Source organism: Sander lucioperca, chromosome 7 (assembly GCF_008315115.2).
Source record: "Sander lucioperca isolate FBNREF2018 chromosome 7, SLUC_FBN_1.2, whole genome shotgun sequence".
NCBI classification, from domain to species: domain Eukaryota; kingdom Metazoa; phylum Chordata; class Actinopteri; order Perciformes; family Percidae; genus Sander; species Sander lucioperca.
In genome coordinates, this window is record NC_050179.1 from 16,022,511 (window position 1) to 16,036,897 (window position 14,387).

Below are 14,387 nucleotides of genomic sequence, written 5' to 3' on the forward strand. Positions count from 1 at the left end.
TCTGTCACCACTTTGCTCCTGTACAGCATCTACTGAACATTCACTGCTGTATTTACTTCACCACTGGGAGCAGAGATGGCAGCTTAGAAACACCTGAGTCAGAAAGAAGTGAAACCAGACCATCAGACATCTATAGTCTGTCTATAAGGCTGTCCAACACTGCCATACTGTGTACATACGTGTGTTTGTTTGTACTAATCTCTGTATAGCGTCAGGATTATGTCATATTTTGCGAGCGTGATAAAACATGCTCACAAGCAAATTATATCATTTCACAAGCACAGATATTACTCTGTGCGCGCCAATTTAACAATCGAGAATTGTAGGTAAACTCTGCTCTCGAAGTTGATTTCTGCTCGCTCGAATGGAACTGACGTCTGACATTTTGGGGGCTCTTATGATTGGTCACTTTCATAGCAATCTCATCCACACGGACTTCCTTAGTTTACCTTGATTGACTTATTGACATATAAATTACATATACAGTATATATTTTCTGTCTTTATTAACGATATAGTGCAAGACAGCACTGTAAATAAAGGACTGTATAATTGTCTCTCATCCGTTCTGTTGTTAGGATACTTTTGAAATGTCCGTCAATCCTTGCGCAAAGAGTAATATCTGCGTGTATAAAATGATATAATTTGCTCAAGAGCATGTTTTATCGCGCTCGTGAGATATGATGACATAATCCTTACGCCATATCTCTGTCAGTGTGTGTTTACATGTGTGTTCACGACTGTGTGTTGTGGCTCTAAATGGTAGTAAAGTACCCACTGTGCCAACAGTAATCCAATTTCCAGCTCAGTAGGACACTGTTAATCCAAAACACCACAGGTATGCCCGTGAGAGAGAGAGAGAGTGTGTGTGTGTGTGTGTGTGTGTGTGTGTGTGTGTGTGCGCGCGTGTGTCTCACCATCCACTTTTTTCGATGCATTCCAACTCTGATCCTGAACACTTAGAACCAGTTGAATTGTGAATGGGGCAATGCTTACTATATAAAGGGCTATATAGGCCTATTGCACAACATGACCACATTGTTGATTCAATTGCTTTACGCTGCTGTCATACAGGTGAGGTAACTATGTGTGATGTCCCATGTGATAACTGGGCGGTTTAGTATTTTAGTATCTCTCACTTCCCGTTTTGTAACATCTCTACCGCTGCAGATATTGTTTTTGTACACAAAGGCAAAATTATTAATCCTACAGATGGGCTGTGTTTCTGACCTGTATAGTATTAGTAGTAGTAGTAGTAGTAGTAATACTAATATTTGGCAGCCTTGGACATGTTTACAAAATGACTGTTAGGCCGGTTACACACTGGATGCATCATGCGAGCATGGCGTTTCTGTTGCGTCTCAGAAGCGTGGCGGCTGCGTGGATTGTGTCCTACACACCAGAAGCGTGTGTGACGCGGCGCTGCTCCTGCTGCTCCTGCTGCTAGGTACAGGGAGGGCTGATCTCGGGACATAGCGCCGACACATTCAAAGTCTGAAAAAGTGGGCTGTCTGTTTATAACAACTTTGTGTTGCTGGACCGTCACTCAGAACACACACTACGTTGTTATTGTAGCCTATTCTACCCTTTATATATAGGCTTGTTCGACGTATGGGGAGAGAGTTGTTAAACTTAAAATAAATATATAGCCTACTGATTTGATTAAAGTAAGGCAACGTCGGCAGTATTGACTGCAAAATATGTTACAGAATATTTCGTTCTGTATGACAGGTGCTATATTTGAAAATCTTTTCTCTGAAATTTTTTATTACATTTATATCTACATTGATGTCAAAACCTAGAGACTTTCAAACATCAAGATGTCATTTATTAATATGCATTCGTGTCTAAATGACATATAAACATATTTTCCTATTCTATTTTGCATGGAAATGCTTCCAACACGTTCGCGTCTCGCGTGAAAAATAGCCGTCGGTTCTATTTCTAGCAGGCACGCGTCTCAGGCGCGGCTCGAGACGCGCGTCTCACATAAAAACGGACACGCCACGCGGGTGACACGCTCGCGCGACGCATCCAGTGTGTAACCGGCCTTAGCCCCCACACCACCAACAACAGAACAAAACAAAAAATGATAGACAGCTGGCAAAGTTTTTATTACCTTAGCTGTAACAGGCTGGCTGTGTTTTCTTCAAGGATGAAAGTCGATCAACAGGAAAATTTAAAAATATTTTGATAATTACTTCTTTAAATAATTTATCAAGCATGTCACTTTGGGCTCTGCGAAGTTGTGACTACCATTTTTCACAGTTTATTTATTTATATTAGAGACCAAACAATAAATCGAAAGAAATAATCGGCAGATTAATCAATAATGATAATAGAATTTTTTTTATGAAAGAAAATGCAAATATTTAATTTTTATCTTTAGACATTTTGTCAAGTCCCTGTATGATTAAAGGCACACGAACACAACATCCCTTGAATACAATGCTAACTGGGAAGTATAACATTTGCTTTTCTTTTTTACCAGTTTCAGAAGTATTGATTTAACTCCATGGTGAAGTTTGAGGCTTTAGTTTGTGTGTTGATATATTAGATTTCCTTATATTATAAGGAGTAATAAATATCTTCAACATCCCCTCAGTTGACTCGTCACTTCTCTGACTCTGGCTTTTCAAACATTTTGCATTATAAGCTTCGCAAAGATATTGATATTGAGTTCCACAACCCTTAAAGATACTATCATCTTACATTGACTAAAAGAAATACAATGTGAATACAGACCAGCACAATTGGGCCAACTCCATGAACTATACTGCATGTTAAACTAAAGAAGACCATCTGTCGCATGTGTAGTGCTACTCTGAACACTGCTGCAGCTCAGCCAGCCAGGCGGCTTATATTACAGCTATTGATCTGTAAGATCAGAATGAAATTATTCTGCTGCCCACACCAGAGTAGGCAGAGCCTCCTGGAATACTGATGACCTGCCAATGGCCTTCTCCCACAGCTTCCTTCCTTGGACACACCAACAGAGCTGAGAGTAAGAGAGGGAGAGAGAGCATCTTGTTGGATCTGAGCTGGGAATATTGATCGACTATCTGGCCTTGAGATAGGCAGATAGGTTGACTGTTCTTTTTCACACATTTTTACTTATAGCGGCTTAGCACATTACCTGTTTTCTCTTACTCCTGCCTTCACCTTAGCAACACCCACTAAGTAACTGTGAATACTTTTTTTCATTAAAACGAACACTGTCCCCACCAAAATCCATACTCTGTTCCTTCTGCCCCCATTGCTACCTTTCTCTCTCTACATCTATCTTTACATAACCAACTTCCTTTTTCTCGTTCTCGAGATAGAAGCCAAAAACGATGCAAATACAATCCATAATTTATAGAGCCTTGTGGATAAGGGCTTAAATGTCTTCAGTTCAGTGGATTTTCTCTTTATATATATTTTTTACATAGCCATACAAACTCCTCAGCAGAGCTTTAATAAATGAGCTAGACAAAGCAGGACAAGCTGCACAGGTGCTCAAATAAAAAAATGGCAGCACACTGCGCTCAGAGGAGGCAGCGACGCTTCCCCTGAGCCAAAAGCACTGCTGCTGTTGACTATTGATTGGATGTCATGCTCTCGCTAATAAAGGATAAAGTTGGCTGTGAGCCAAAAATGGTCTTTGCATCGCAATCTGCCAGTGTAGCCAAACCTTTCAGAGGTGATGCTGCGAGTAGGAGTATGAGCACCATAGAGATTTACGGCTTAAATGACTTGATTCATAATAGCGTGGAAAAGCTTCGGAGCTGCCACTTTAGGGGGTGAAGACATTCTCTGCGCAAGCCGTGACAACTGAACGCTACAGAATATATTCACATTGGAGGGAGTGAGAGTAAAAAGAGAAAGAGATTACGTAGAAACATAACAAGGAAATTCCATTTGGAGGAAAAGCTAAAATAGCTAATATACTGAAATAACTCAGCTGGGTGTCAGACGATAAGAGGACAAAGACCCTTGCTAAATAATAGAGTGGCAGAAGAGTGGCAAGCAGAAAGAGGCAACAACAGAGTGAGAGAGACATTGAGAGGAGAAAAAGCATGATTGGTTAACCTTGCTGTACATCCACAGAGGCCTGCGAGTGAGTTTGAGAATGTGCACATGCATATGTATGTTTGTATAATTAGACAGGAAGTCACCAAATGGGGGAAGCAGAGCGGGGGAGATTCAGAGCTAAAAATAGCCTATCGATGGACTGATTATCATAACAAAGCGTGGGGGAAGATGGTCTCGGCAGTCTCAGTGAGTATGTGTGGGAACGAGGAGGTGAGGGTGCGGGGAACCAAGTGTGCTTCATATTAATAGTTAATAATTAAGCTGTAGACAGAGCTAGATGTATCATTATGTCCTCTAGAGTTTTGAGATTCATTGTTGAAAAAATGACTCCACAGTATTTGTAGTTGTAATAACTGAACAATTGTAAGTTAATTGGAGTGAGCAACAAACCCAGATGAGAAAAACTGGATACACATGGTCCCACCTGAGCTTCCAGCTCTGCGTCTCAATGCGCAGATATATGGATTGTGTTGTGTGTCTCACAAACCCCTCTTGGTTTCAGCGTATCATCCATCAGAGCCATCAGGCTGCTTTGGGAGTTTGAGGTACTTTGCTATAGGGACAGAGGTAACACCAAATCTAACAGTAACTAAACTAAATATTCTCTAAAAAGGTGAACAAGCGTGACACTCTTTCATAATAATGCCCAGGTGGACTGGATGAGGAGGATTCAAACATGCTGGTACAGATTTGATAGCACATCTGTTTCTTTGGGCTTAATGTATGTAATCTAAAAATGCTTGTTGGAAAGAAACACATTTATCTTGTGAATACATGTCTTTTTCTATCTCAATTGAGACATGTTGCAGTTTGTCAAAGCTCTTTAACCATGCTGGATGCTTTGGTAGGTCCATCACAACATGTACATTTTGTGCAGCTGAGCACAAATCCAAAGGTGTCTATTTCCCATTTTTCATACTAAAATCTACAAAAACGTGTATAAAATGAGACATTAAAACTTTCCTATTCAATCTGACTGTGCAGGCGTAAAAGTTTCATCTGATTTTAAACTACCCAAGGGGGAATATAAAGGGAACATTGGGTTTCAAGGCACAATCCTGCAACCATATGAAAACAAAAAATACAGAGACAGAATACACTGTCCTCAAAATCCTTAACTTGTTTACCCAGAATCCTTTTTAGCACAGAGCACCACAGCAGCAAAAGAGCAGAGGTGTGTGTGAGGATTGACAGTTTGTTTCTCACACCACACATACACACTGCTACTTTCTTATTCCTTTACTGTCTCAGTCTCGCATCTATCTATCTATCTATCTATCTATCTATCTATCTATCTATCTATCTATCTATCTATCTATCTATCTATCTATCTATCTATCTATCTATCTATCTACCTATCTATCTATCTATCTATCCATCTATCCATCTTGCCATCCTCTATTATCCTTTCTCTTTCTCCCGTCCCTCCTTTCAAATTTACCTCATTGTTCTTCCCTTCATTTGTTTCTCTGTTGGTGCTCTTTGTCCCCATTACTCCCTCTCTGTCATTTTAATCCACTCCCTCTTCCCCTCGTTATCCTCCTCTCTTCTTTTGTCTCTTCTTCAAGCTCCGTCTCGCACTGTGGTCTCACGTCTCATTCACTCTCACTGTTCACCCTCCCTCTTCCTTTACCTTCTACGGTTCGCAGATGTGAAGTGTGACAACAGGTCTATAGGAGAGGAATGATCAAGCACACACCCAGTCATCCTTATTTACACTACAAAGGCCAGACTACAGATGCAGCGACGCAACATGGCAACACTCTGACAGAAGCATCTGCTACCACAACACGTCAGTGCCTGGCAATGCAGCCTTGCCATGGTAACAAGCCGCAACATCTACAAACGTACATTAGCTGTAGAAAAATTATATTTATGTCAGATTTGACACTCTGCCATTTTGCATACACAGCCATTTTACTAGTTCCAGTCTCTCTGTAGAGCTGTAGGTATGTGCTTCCTCACACTTCATCCATCAATTACTGTCACAGTTTGGCTACTCGAGACTCACACCTGGTTACCTCAAAGTAATTCAGCTTGTGTTTAAGTTGACAGGTTTGACTCTGACGGTGCTGCAGGCTGGGAGTATTGGAGGACTTGGATGTCACTCTTGGCACGGATGTGAGATTGGGCTGCCCGGTCAGTTATAGATACACCGAGCTTAAGAGTTAAAAGCAGATTGTTGTGATACACACTGTCGTCCAGTGTACTCATAATTCAATTTAATTAAGTTTTATTTATAGTGTCAAATTATCATAATAGAAGTTATCTCAGGACACTTTCCATATAGAGACCACCCTATAATACATATGAGTTTTAAAGCTTTAAAGGCTGATTGGGCTGAGATGAAATCCTACTGCAAAAAAGATCTGGTCATCTAGTTTAATTACAGCCAGTTAGGCTGCGCAACATGTCAGTGTACAAAGTAGAAAACCCTGAATCCATTAACTGTTTAATTTATATTTGCTTGTTAAATAAATCATTTTGAGATATATGCTTAGTTGCTTTTTTGTCTTGATTTAAATTAGAAGATCTATACCACGCTCATGTCTGTACGTGAAATATAAGAGGACGGCCAGCGACTGGCTAGCTTAGCTCAGTGATTCTCAAATTGGGGCCCATGGCACTCTGCCAGGGGGTCAAAATCTGCCTACCAGCACCTCTAAAACTCACAAATTAACACATATCTTGTTTGTTTAACCCATCCAACCAAACCAAACAAAGTTCTGGTGGTATACGGGGTTATGTCCTGGACTATTTCTTGAGCAGTTGCCAGACAACCAACAGAGACTCCAGGAAGTAACTGGTCTCGCCCAAGAACTAGCCCAGCACATAACACTGTATTTTGTACAGATTTAACATACAAGATTTAACTTGTTAATTAGTGAGCTTTAGAGGTGCTGGTAGGTAGATTATGTTACAATTGGACAGAGCCAGGCTAACCTTTTCACTTTTGCAGTCTTTATGCTAAGCTAAGCTAACTGGCTCCTGGCTCCAGCTTTATATTTACCGTACAGACATGAGAGCTGTGTCAATCTTCTCATTTTACTTTTGACAAGAAATTAAGGAATGGTGCAGCGTTACGTGCAGGGCTGTTTATCAAACTTCAATCACTTCATCAGTACAGAACGAATTGTGTCTGTTGCACCAAGCACTGAAAACTGTCAAGTAGTCTTTACTCATTCTTTAATCACATGCTAACATGCTAAAATGTTTAGCTGGTTGATTGATTAGTTGATGGACAGAAAATTAATCAACAGTGTTGACAATTGTTTTTAATCATTTTGGTCTTTTGTCAAACTAAAAATGCCATTTAAATATTAACTGACTCCAGTTTTTCAAATGTGCGTAATTGATGCTTTTTTCTGTATAGGATGAGTTTCACACAAAACAAGCAATTTTAGGATGTCAATTGGGAAATTGTTCACACAGTTTAAATTGTTAAGCCAATAACACTGGTGCATCTGAGACGTTGGGTTTATTTTCTTTCTAGGGTTTTGTTGCACACTATGTTTGCAATCTGCAAATGTATTGAAAAACGAAGGTGTTCTGGTGTCAGCATCAAAACTCAGGTATTATGGTAGCAGCTGTGTCAGAAGTTTTCAAACTATACCTGGCTAAACAGGTGTAAATTAAACTAGTTAATTAAACTAGATGCAATCTGCTGTTGAATTAACCCTACATTTTCTAATTCTTGTATTTGTATATCATTTAACACTTTTCTCCACTGAATTCAGCACATTTGGTATGTTGTTGAGTATAAACTAAAAGAAGGGATTTACAAGGGAATGAAACATTCAGTCAACAGAAAACTCCTCCACAGAAATGAAACCTGGTAAGCACAGTTAATTCAGGTTAGAAACAGCTGCATCAAGAGTGGAGTTTCTTCCGTAAAGTCTGTCTGTCAGGTCCACTAGTGGCTGTAAAGACAGCTGTGTTGCTCAGTGGATCAGTGTCTGGCAGAGCTGTTGCCTGGGTGACATTGAGAAATTACTTCTGTACTGATGTGCGTCCTGTGGTGATGGAAATCAGCCCTGATAGGCTGAAAAGCACCTTTATTAGTCTGCAGAGCTGACTGATACAGGACGACAGTGGGGGTCATGATGATGTACACACACACACACAGAGCTTGTGTGTGTGTGTGTGTGTGTGTGTGTGTGTGTGTGTGCGTGTGTGTGTGTGCGTGTGTGTGTGTGTGTGTGTGTGTGTGTGTGTGTGTGTGTGTGTGTGTGTGTGTGTGTGTGTGTGTGTGGAGAGGTAAAGATTAGACAATCAAGCTCTCTGAGGTGTCAGAGCTTACTGACCATCACAGGACGAGCTGCTTGCTGAGCACCTGGCTCATCACTGCACATTACTTTGATCTTAGAAGTAGCACAGACAGAGACACTAGGTGAGGAGGGTAAGGAGGTAAAACTATATAAATATAAAAGGCTTCAGAAGAACCTTATTTTGTGATTAGCTGCTGAGTGAGAGGATCATACCGCGGAAAGGAAAAGAGATGAGACGACACATGTCCAGAGCTTAACACGGAAAGCACTTTGCAAACATAACCAATTCATTAATCACGTTCAATATTTGTTATTTTCATTTCATAAAATTCATATAATTCCCTTGCAGTTTCTTTCAACTGTGGGACAACATTAATCCAGTGTGCCAATCAAACTGCAGGGAGCACAGAACCACATCAAAGCATGTCAACCAGCCCAGGCAAATCACCCCTTTAAGGAGATGTATTTCTCTCTCTCTCTCTCTCTCATCCACAGGCAAGCACACACAACCTCAACAGAGAATGGTGTGTAACACTCTCATTATTGTTCAGTTTAGCCTTTTAAATCTCGACACACAAACAGAATAATCAATGCGTCAGGGTAAAGAAAACACATACGTACATGTACATTCAAACATAAATACAGTATGTCTTACAGATATACAATCAAGTTGCCACAGGAACACACACACACACACACACACACACACACACACACACACACACACACACACACACACACACACACACACACATACACACACACACAATGAATCGTTTCTCTATCGCCTCATCCAACTTCACATGACAAACATCCTCAAATAACTGTCATCACTCCTCTTCCTCCCCCACCACCATCAGTCACAGTACCAGTTTAGGGTTAAAGCCCACTCACATCCATATTAGTTACTCTAAAAATGATACAATCAGCAATCTATAAACAGGATTTAGCAGTTGATAACCAATGTGAATGTGTTCCAACTACAAAAAACATTAAAAAAAAAACTGAACCTACATTCTTAGTTAAATATCACAACACATTTTTGGATGCAAAAATCATAAATATTTTTTCAGCCAATTAAATTAAAAATTAAACATAGATGAAGGTGGGAGAATCTGGGAGCTCACTGCTGAGGAATCATCACAGATGAATGGAGTGAATGTTCATTTGGAGGTGCAGACTTTGTCCCTGTATTTATAGTAAGTGTCCATCTGAGTCTACATTTTTACAGTTTTTCCTCAATCGCTTTGGCATAATCGCAGAATGACTAAAACTTAAACTTTATCAAACTATATGAGTATTTATATGAACATTAGGTCAGTTGTTTACATGACTATGGTCATTTATAATTGCTTTGGCACAAAATGCACTAAGTAAGCCTTGCAGATCGAAGTAGTTTTCATTTATCTGCTATTGAATCATATTATTCTCAAATGCAATTATACACATGTTAATTGTGTAAATCCATACATGCTAAATAGAGCAACCAACAATCACAATAACCTGTCACACATTTATTAGATACATAATAGTTATGTGGTATTGTTGGAAGAGTTGTCAGATGGATAGACTTAGGCTAGATGGGCCACAATTCAATTTCCTCACAATTTAGTAACCAAACGCAAATGCTGTCCAATTTAGCTAACATGTGAAACTCATACTGTAACCAATGACTTCTCAAACACATTTACTGTATACTGCAAGGGTAAGACTGCATTTTTCAGCTGTAGTATATGGAGCACGCAGGAGAGAGACAGGGGCAAGAGCCTGCCTGTGCAAGAGGAAGGAATAAGAGAGAGGGTGGTATGGTGAGGGGGAGAGGAAGAGGCAGAGGGTGGCACAGAGGGCAAGGAAGAGCCAGAGAAAGGCAAAGGCACAGAGAAATATCAAATGAAATATGGGTAACAATTATAGACCATGTAATCCACCATGGCCTAGGTATGACAAGAGGCTGGTTGGAGAGTGTAGCCTATTTTCTTTTTTCTTTTTTTTTGCACATATTGTACAGAAGTTCCTGGTTATTTTGCTGTATTTTTTCTTTATGTACTGTATTTGCGGTTGACTGGTGTGTATAATGAAAAATAAATGTTCTGTTGAAAGTATAGTGTGTGCCATGGCTGACATCAATACTATTCAGCTGCCTAAATATACAATGTTAGCAACTGGACCTTACATAGTGAGTAACTATCACGCTTTCAGAGCACAATGTCATTTGACAAGATGTCTTTTGCATTTTGACTTTGTCTTGGTCTAAGCAATGATGAAGGAACCTTTTGTTTCAATGACGATTTATTCATTGGTGGATTTATTTACATTTGAAAGATAAGTAAAACATTTTGGTGGAGTAATCACCTTTTGCAGGTCACATAGAGTGGTGTGCTGAATGTACAACGTGGTGTGAGAACTTGTGGCCAAATGAAGTACACCTGTATCTGTGATCTTCTGTATTAAGCATACTTAATACAATACTGTATTTAGTATGCTTTTTAAGTTTTGACTATACAATATATTAATTCATAGTTTTTGTTTCTTTGTTTCTTTTTTATCCTTTATCTTTTTTAATATATTATGCATATACACTCTTAAACTACCAAAAAAGATTAAAAAAAGAGTTATTCTTCAAGACACATTTATGCATCTACATGCAGTATGTATGCCTGCTGATACAATTTTTCTTTAGGACATGATATTGTTAGGAATAAAACACTTTGACACATGTTGACAGCATTCTGGTAGTTTCTGAATATTTCGGGCATTAAATGAGCTGTTTTGTTGAGCTGTATGATGGGTGCAAAGAGCTATGTGAAGAATTTTGCAAAGGTCCATTCAAAAAGTATTTTAGCATTTGCATAACTAAACTGCATACATTTCATAGACAGAACTGTGCATTAAAATCTCCAGCATGCATCAAGGTTAAAAGGTGTCATTTTCCACCAATCTCCTCCCATCATCACGATAGCCATCTTCATTACTGCTATCAATATTTAGCAACATCAGTCAGCACTATCACTATCCTAAGCTTTAATGGCCATGTTCCTCATCAACCTCTTTATTTGCTCCTCCTTTGTATTCTCCAGAGGAGGATTCCCTGCCGGTGGCTGCAAAGCTGCGGGGCAGCATGCGTCCAGAGCAAAAAGTGAGTGTGAAGTGACAGAAGCCGCATGTATTTATAGGCTATCTGAGTAGAGAAACGTGCTGCTCACTGTTTAATCTATTTATAGAGCCTTTTACTGATGCCTCTGAGTAGTGTGGAGGGAAGGAGATGGTTCTCTGGGGAATGACTTACGAGGCTCCCTCATATCTCCCACTACCTCCATTCAGTGCACGTCCGCCCTTTTACTCCCTACGTCTTTACTCTGCTCATCCCTCCATCCTCTTGCATCAACTCTCGCCTTCTCAATTTCCATCCTCTGTCCGCTCTCTTCTTCCTTCCCCATCTTTCCCCTGCTGATCTCCTTTTCTTAACTACCTCTTCTCCGGTCTTCTCCCCTTTTTCCATCTTCTCGCAGAGTCTCTTTGCTCATGTCCACATCTATCATCTTCCCCCTCTCCCTCTTTCTGTTTGTACTGCCTCCTCTCTGCTTCCCCCTATATATATATCCCAGATCTTCTTGCTACTTTAGCCCCATTTCACTGTCTTACACTTGCAGCTACACTCATATCAGAGAGGCACTCACACTGTTCTTATGCAAAGAGCAGAACCATCTGAAACTCTTCTCTAAATTCCTCAACAGCAGGTGCTCCGGCAGAAGCTTAGACTCATTTTCTGAAGTGGTCAAGTGATCCCTGTGAATGAAGTGAAATGGTGCCAGCAAATTTCTTATCTCAAAGGCTTGAGAAGTAAGACAGACTGTGACAATCTTAGAAAATGTTTCAACCTGTAAACTGTGATGCATATATCTGCAGTTTTATTCCACTCACATCTCTTCCAAATTATCCTTCTCTGCTTGACACTTTTTGATTGATTACACAATCTTGTTTATCTCTTTTATTTTCATATCAGTCTGTGATTAGTGTTAGCCCTATCTTAGAGAAAATATGCGTATGTGAATGTCCTTAAAGTGTCAGTCCTGTTAGTGTTTGGCATGTATGCTTGTTGAAGTGTGAATGAATGTGAAAAAGACACCTACAAACACAAAGTAGACAGTCTGGAGGCAACAATACAAACATGAATAAAGTTCTTAATATCAGACAGAAAATTATCACATTCGATTCATTTTTTGGGGAGGGGAAAATGGCCAATCCTTGAGCTAAGTGATGTAACAGGATGCAGGAGTTGATGTCAGCATGCGAGTCTTACAGCTATATGCACACACACACACACACACACACACACACACACACACGTCCTTCAGTGTGACAGCATGTTGTGATGCAGAGTGGCGTCTGCTTGTCAAGCTGACAGATTCGCACTGACAGCATGGTCAGAGCGCTGCAGACACGGGAGAAAAACACTGATTTCATAACGCTCCAAGCCACAACAACAAACAGCCCGCCGGGCAAGAGCGGTGCAGCACTCAGGACCATCATCACTGTTTTTTGGCCGTCTGATGCTGTGTCACTCTGATGTTTGAGCAACGCCTGCTTCTGTGTGTCTCAGACTGCCAGGAAAAACTTGTAGCAAATGTCTATGAAACATTCTCATATGCAGTAGAGATGACCTGCTGACCAAAAGCAAATTAAATCAGGTCAGTGAGATAAAGACAAATTTGGGGAATCAGTGTAATATCACGTCTTTAAATGTAATTCAAATATTCAGTGTCTGAATCAAAGCTGCCTTGCAGGAGGTCTATGAGTTGGTATTTCTATAATCTTCATTACACTGTATCAGCTTTGTTAAGTGATAGGCAGTTAATTATGGGGATGTCATTACCACACACAGACATCTTACAGAATAACTGTCTTTCCATTATCGCGGCTATAATTGAAATGTGGTGACAAAACTATGGTTCATGCTACCAAAAGGGGCCCATGCCCTGACGGGGCCTAAGTGTGTGAGGACCTGCAGTGTTGAACCTCAGCCAGTCCCCATCATCCTCAGTTGTCACCCTGTCAGTCTGCCTTGGCTGCACTATTACACAGCCAACAGGCTGAGAAAGGTAGGAAAAGGGAGAGGGAAGGAGAAGGAGAGTGGGCCACCTGGAGTTAAAATTTAAAGGGGGTGATAATGTGATAGAGTGAGGTGGTGACCAAAAGAAATTTAAAAAGGCAGAGAAGGAGGGAGAGGCAGGGGGAACATGAGAGAGAGAGAGCGAAGAGTGAAACCAAAGAGATAAAGACGACAGGAGAGAGGGAGGGAGGAAGGAGAGGAAAAAGAGGGAGAGAGAGTCTCAGGAACTGTGCAGCTGTGGGAGCGTATTAAACAATCACTTCTGTGTCAGCGGCTCAACACACCGGCAGAGGACATCAAGTATAGTAGGAAGCGCTCAGCCAAAGCAAAAACAACTATCACTGACGTCAAATCCAAGCTTTGCTTTCTCATGGTTATGTACCAGAAACTGTGTTCACAAACAGCCAAAAGGCCGATTGATTCAACTCAAAACACCCAGACAGCATGACTGAGGTTATTAACAGAGGATACTGAAACATGTTGAGTACAAAGCCCTTCAACAAACATCAGATCACAGTCCACCGATCCACATGCAACATGAAAAGAGTAATGTGTAGTCTGCAGAGTCAAGCATCAGAGCAGCTTCAGTCTCCAGAGAAGCTGATTCACGAGCTGCTAGGTATATTGACAGCAGTTGGAGCGGCTGGGGACGGCATCCCCTCAATGTCAATCACGGCAATTACATTGTCCCACGACAGGCAACAGGCAAACACACGGATAACACAATGTAAGCACAGACACGCACGTCTACATGCAACCCACATGAAGTGTCTGTGTGAGGATTTGTGTAAAATGTATCATATACAGATAAAGGAAATATCTTCCTAATGTATCCAGGAGAGTGACGTGTTATCTTTGTATAGCTGCGTGTGTGTTGTGCATGTCTAGCGTGTGCTGAAGGGGGCAGGGCGTCAAGGCAACGCAAGCCTCGAGACA

General features: G+C 40.6%; 1 protein-coding gene across 12 annotated transcripts in view; it reads right to left on the reverse strand.

The window, feature by feature from the left end:
* LOC116063068 (membrane-associated guanylate kinase, WW and PDZ domain-containing protein 2-like) overlaps window positions 1–14,387 on the reverse strand; it is an 81,984-nt gene that overhangs the window by 44,333 nt on the left and 23,264 nt on the right. The window contains exon 1 of one of the 12 annotated variants that reach the window (XM_036002743.1): window positions 1–92. This exon is cut by the window's left edge and continues 40 nt beyond it. The exons of the other annotated variants lie outside the window; for them this stretch is intronic. The gene's annotated coding sequence lies outside the window, so the exon portion shown is untranslated. Of the gene's footprint in view, window positions 93–14,387 lie in introns of those variants that run through there. 12 annotated transcript variants of the gene reach the window in all.